A 6,101-nucleotide genomic window follows, 5' to 3' on the forward strand; every position below is an offset into this window, starting at 1 on the left:
CCTAAATCACCGTGATGGTGGGGCTCGAACCTTCGACCTCAGTTCGCTACCATCTGCGCTAAGAAGGTATGTCTGTCAGGATCGGGAAAAGTAGGAATTTCAATTTTGTGAGATACCTTTGACTGCCGGTTCTCCAGCAACAGCTCTAGTACAAACATTTGCAGTACTTAAGGACATGTGTGTGTGCGTTCCGCCTGGGTGATTAAGGTCAGTCTCTCGCTTGGGTCACAAATGTCAAGGTGGAATTACAGGGTATTACAGCATGATGGCAAATCGACCCTGGTTATACGCTAAAGAAGAACTCAGGTTGATATGGTTTAGAACGTCAGCGATGTATGTGTATCGGATTTCAATCCTGTGAACAATTAGACAGATGGACAGACAGACTCGGGGGTCAAGTAGCCCAGTGGGTAGCACTGGACGTGTAACCTGCGGGTCGCTGGTTCAAATCCAGGTCGTGGTGGACACGGGATAACTTTATGTGATGACTCTGTGACAGGGGAGGCTACCGCTCCTTTCACGGCAGACTCTGCACCCGAGTTGTTGGCCTTTAAAAGTCAACACCAATGGATTGTAGAATTCTGTTTGTGATGGGGTCTGGTGGTTCATGAAAACCTTCGGGTTTGCATAACAGTTTTTATAGGGCTAAGAAATGAGCCCTAACATTTTCAATCCTGTTTGACTGCACTTCGCTTCCCGAGGTGATCGTAGTGTTCCGGCACTCGGTTGCAACTCAAAGACGGTATATTCATGTCTCATCCCCGTGTCACCACAGTGGCACGTTAAAGACCTCGATCATTATGCTAGAATGGCAGGGGGCTTATTGCATCCTAAAACGCACCATTTTCTCCCTTGGAGACCATTTTCTCAGAATTGGTCAAGGTTTTATTCCTTGCAGGCTATATTCTTTTTTTTTTCAAATTTTCCTTATTAGCTTAAATTGTCCGGCAGTCAAGAGATTTAATCTAATCTAACCTTCTTTCTTGTTCCAACAGGTGTGGTATGTTCGCTTCCTAAAGCAAAGGGTCCGTGCAGGGCGTATTTCCTCAGATATTACTACGACAACAGGAGGGGGGGCTGCGTCCAGTTCGTCTATGGTGGTTGCTGGGGCAACGCCAACAACTTTGGGACCAGAGCACAGTGTGTGAGGGTCTGCGGGCGGTGGGGATGACGTCATTTCAACGTGGCTGGTGACAGGGAGCACACTCGCTCGTGACAGCCTCATCAGACTACAAGCTGTCTCCTCCACTTTTTCGTCTTTTTGTCGAGCCGTCAAGTTGCTGATCCTTTGAAGACAGAATGTGTGTGTTGTCTTCGAGTTTCCCATAAAGAGACTTGGCGTAGCTCCGATTACTTCTCTCTTGTTGCAATTAAAGAAACTTGACCGGACAATGTTTTTGTCTGTTACTGTTTATTTCTCAACACACACACACTCTCGCACGCACTCACACACGCACGTACACATGCACGCACGTACACACGCACGCATATAGACACATAAACACAGACATACACACACACACACACACACACTTACACACACACACACCCACACACACACACACACTTACACACACACACACCCACACACTCACATACACACACACAAACATACACACACACACACAAATACACACACACACACACACCCATACACACACATACACACACACAAACACACAAATTCACACACATACATACACACACACACACATTCACACACATACACAAACACACATACGCAAACACACACAGTCACAAACACACAGACACGCTCTCTCTCTTTCTCTTTCTCTCTCTTCTCTCTTCCACACCTTTTGGGCATGAATACAAATAATAAACAGAAGTTCTTATTTATATCTTTTATTGACATTAAGACAGTTTCATGATGCAGCAAATTTCATTACCGAATGCATGTCCTGTTACGGCAATAGACGATGTGTCGGAAATAATTCCATCGGTGTATGGGCTGTGGAAGAGGGAATACCCTTGCTTTGCCTCTGACAAATAAATTATCACGTGCTCCTGTCCACGTGTTTCCGACACACCCCTCGCTAGTGATTGACTGACCCCTTCACTGTTTTTCCGAGTAGAAAGCAAGGGTATTCACTCTTTCACAACCCAAACAGTCCCGAGTTATTATTATATAGATACGGGGTGGGCTGGAAATATAAGTTTGATTACAACACAATGGACAGGTAAAAACACACCGACTTTTTTCATTTATTCTACCCGTCATGAAATAAACATGTGTGTGTTTGTGTGTGTGTATGTTTGTGTGTGTGTGTGTGTGTGTGTGTGTGTGTGTGTGTGTGTGTGTGTGCGTGTGTGTGTGCGTGTGTGTGTGTGTATGTGTGTGTGCGTGTGTGTGTGTGCACGATGTCGCTATTGTACATCGCCGTGAGCTCTGGTGAGAATGGGCGATTAATAAGTGTCCATTATTATTATTATTATTATTTATTAAATTAAAGCACAGAAGACCTCCTTCAATACAGACTGCAACCATTCCCATTATTGTGGGCGAGGGCTGGTTGAAAAGAAGCTCGTTTGTATTGCTTATGCCACAACCCTCGCAAATTAAAATAAAATTTGAGTTGATTTGATTTGATTTGATCTCTCTCTCTCCCTTTTCTGCACTCTGTCGTCCTTACTTTCGTGTGTCTTGTTCCACATACTTGGAAGGAAGCATTGTTCTGATGTAGAAAGAATGATGTTTATTTTTTGTACGATGTATGTTAGGTTAATAAAACAAATAATATAAAAAATATCAACAAGCTTAGACAAACTTGTTTAGTTCAAATTAACTTGGATTGGAATCTGACTGAAACGTTATGTTTTGTGTGTATGTGTGTGTGTGTTTGTGTGTGTGTTTGTGTGTGTATGTGTGTGTGTGTGTGTGTGTGTGTGTGTGTGTGTGTGTGTGTGTGTGTGTGTGTGTGTGTGTGTGCGTGCGTGTGTGATTTTTCAGGTGTGGTTTGGAAGTGGTTGAACTTATGACTCGCAGACCAGACTCAGTTGTTCATCGTCATTTATACAATTCGTCATGTCTGCTCTGTTCTTCATACAGCTTATGGTAAGGACGTGTTGCTTGAGCAAAGAACAGATACAAACTGAATTAAAATCAACTACACTAATTTGTGTTAAGATACATGATTTTAGCATAACCACATATTCCAATCTGGGGTTTTTTAATATTGAAAAAACAAAACGAAGTATGGGCAATGTTCGCACCTGACAAAGAAGCTTAAAAAGTTAAAGAGATGACTTTTGTTTTTATCTGATTTACTATAAACTTGATGACTATCAAACAATTGTGAACTCTGCATAGTCCCATCTCAAAATAATTAAATCACTTTTGAAAACTATCTATTTCACCATCAATAGTAAATGTACATGGCGTTGCATTGCTTTCAAACGAGTGGCATTTGTGATAAGTACTCATCACAGGCGGATACATCGTCAGCCACGTATGTGGAAGGTTATGTTTTTGAATGTAAATTTGTAACCGTAACTCTTGCAATATAGCAATCATTTTCCAAGTGATTTATTAACATACATTATGACATTATTGAGATAACAATTGACGTTGTTTTTTCAGAATCCCTTTTTGAATACTAATGCCGTCATTGGGAAATACTCATGCATCTTCTAAATTCACTGTTCAATGCTCTCATTCTTTGTGTACTTTCTCTAGAAATAGTATCTCTGCGCAATAGCAGAACGTTGTACTAGAAATAGTATCTCTGCGCAATAGCAGAACGTTGTACTAGAAATAGTATCTCTGCGCAATAGCAGAACGTTGTACTAGAAATAGTATCTCTGCGCAATAGCAGAACGTTGTACTAGAAATAGTATCTCTGCGCAATAGCAGAACGTTGTACTAGAAATAGTATCTCTGCGCAATAGCAGAACGTTGTACTAGAAATCAACGAGGAATGTTTTTTCGAATTTGCCTTCCTTTTGCGAATGTATTTTGTCTATGATATCTACCAAAGAAACAAAATCTGTAAAATAAAGGATCAAAAATCAAGAAAGGTATACGTATATTGTTGGAACGTTTCATTATTGAAAAAACAAAACGTTACGTTCACAGATATTTCGACCCAGCGGTCTTTTAAGTGCACAGAAAAAAATGAATTACACAAAAATTATCTTGAAAAATGTTGAGCCGCTTGCAGGGAAGACACAAGCGATTGGGGCAATGATCAATAAATTAATAGTTTTTGTGTGTCAAATAAAGGACAAATAGCTCTGTTATCGCATGTTTGAAGTAAAATAAAACATACTTCAAAAGTCTATCTTCATTCTTCTGGAAGATGACTGTTTCCCCCAAACTAAATGTTTTAACCCTAAATGTCACACACAATCAATCAATCAATCAATATGAGGCTTATATCGCGCGTATTCCGTGGGTACAGTTCTAAGCGCATTATTTTTTATTTTTTTTTATTTTTATGCAATTTATATCGCGCACATATTCAAGGCGCAGGGATTTATTTATGCCGTGTGAGATGGAATTTTTTTACACAATACATCACGCATTCACATCGGCTAGCAGATCGCAGCCATTTCGGCGCATATCCTACTTTTCACGGCCTATTATTCCAAGTCACACGGGTATTTTGGTGGACATTTTTATCTATGCCAATACAATTTTGCCAGGAAAGACCCTTTTGTCAATCGTGGGATCTTTAATGTGCACATCCCAATGTAGTGTACACAAAAACGTCAATTCTCACGTATAAATCATTCAAAGATCACTGTTCATGACTAAACACACCTTTTTTGAGTTTTTGTTTTTATCAAGGACCTTGAATACAAAAAGATTGTAAAGCTTTCCCGAGAAACACATTTTACTTTCCTTGCCTGAATAACCAGAACGAGCTAAATGTTGAACTGTCGTGCTTCTACTACCCTAACCCCTACTCATTTTGTCCGAAAAACATGCTTTTAGCCCACGCCAGAGAAAAAGTAATTGAAAGGGACATGACATTGTTAAATATGGTTTCCATGTAAGTTCAAGGATCGTCAAGGAAAGGAATACAAACTAAAAAAGCATTAAGGCGCCCTTATTAATACGATATTGTTTGAATCTTGAGTATTGGGTATCAGAATTTTGCACAAGATTCACCACTGAATAGATAAGTAACATAACAAAAGACATTTTCGTAGAGACATACCTAGATTTTGATAAGTTATTTATCAATGCTGTCCACCTTTTTGTATTTGGGACGCGTCAATTGGGCGAAAACCCCACTTTAATTCTACTACCTAATATCAGGAGACGACTCCGGCCTGAATGTCTGACATGTGACAAGCTGACATTCAGCAATGCACTAGACGTAGTAAGCATAAGACACGACTGACATGCCGATGCATTGATTTCAGGTGACAGCCGCTGTGCTTACCTATACACGGGTTGAAACCGCATCACTAAATAAAGGTATGGTGTTCCCGTTGGCCAATTTGCGTATCATATCAGTCACTGTGTGTCCCTTTTGTTTGCTCTCTTTCTTTCCTTTTTCCAGGCGGGGTAGCATCCTCCTTCAAGGGTCATATTTTTCTGTCAGTCAAATCTTAAATTCTGCTTCATAATGGTTGTTATTTAAAGTGCACGGGTTGATTTCAGGTTTTTCCATAATACAGCAAACCGACCATGACGGCAAAGAACCCGAGCCAGACCATCAAGCAGGGAGACGGCTTAAGTACCTTGATTGTCAACCTGGCCAACGGCTGATACGGGCATTGTCCTCCTCTGTCCGCTCTTACAATGATTACTAAAGGCACCATTTTTAAGTGCTTCGAAAATGCGTGTCCGTTTCCTTTTCTTCCTGATTGATCCATCGTCGGCCACGACATGCATTATCAATAAACTGTGCAAACTGGTTCTTGCATTATGTTAATGTTTACAGGGTGTGTGTGTGTGTGTGTGTGTGTGTGTGTGTGTGTGTGTGTGTGTGTGTATCTGTGTGTGTGAGTGTTACTGTGAGCATGTGTTTGTGTGTGTGTGTGTGTGACCATGTGTGTGTGTACCTGTGTGTGTGTGTTTGTTTGTTTATGTGTTTGTGTGTGTGTGTGTGTGTGTGTGTGTGTGTGTGTGT

The 6,101-nt window shown here is 40.8% G+C and overlaps 1 long non-coding RNA gene across 1 annotated transcript; it reads left to right on the forward strand.

The window, feature by feature from the left end:
• Positions 1 to 2,959: 2,959 nt before the first annotated feature.
• On the forward strand, positions 2,960 to 5,886 carry LOC138956817 (uncharacterized). Its single transcript, XR_011452814.1, has 3 exons — positions 2,960 to 3,073; positions 5,389 to 5,443; positions 5,630 to 5,886. It is a non-coding gene; the product is annotated as an uncharacterized lncRNA (long non-coding RNA).
• Positions 5,887 to 6,101: the final 215 nt, after the last annotated feature.

This window comes from Littorina saxatilis, unplaced genomic scaffold (genome assembly GCF_037325665.1).
Source record: "Littorina saxatilis isolate snail1 unplaced genomic scaffold, US_GU_Lsax_2.0 scaffold_2155, whole genome shotgun sequence".
In the NCBI taxonomy this organism is placed as follows: Eukaryota; Metazoa; Mollusca; class Gastropoda; order Littorinimorpha; family Littorinidae; genus Littorina; species Littorina saxatilis.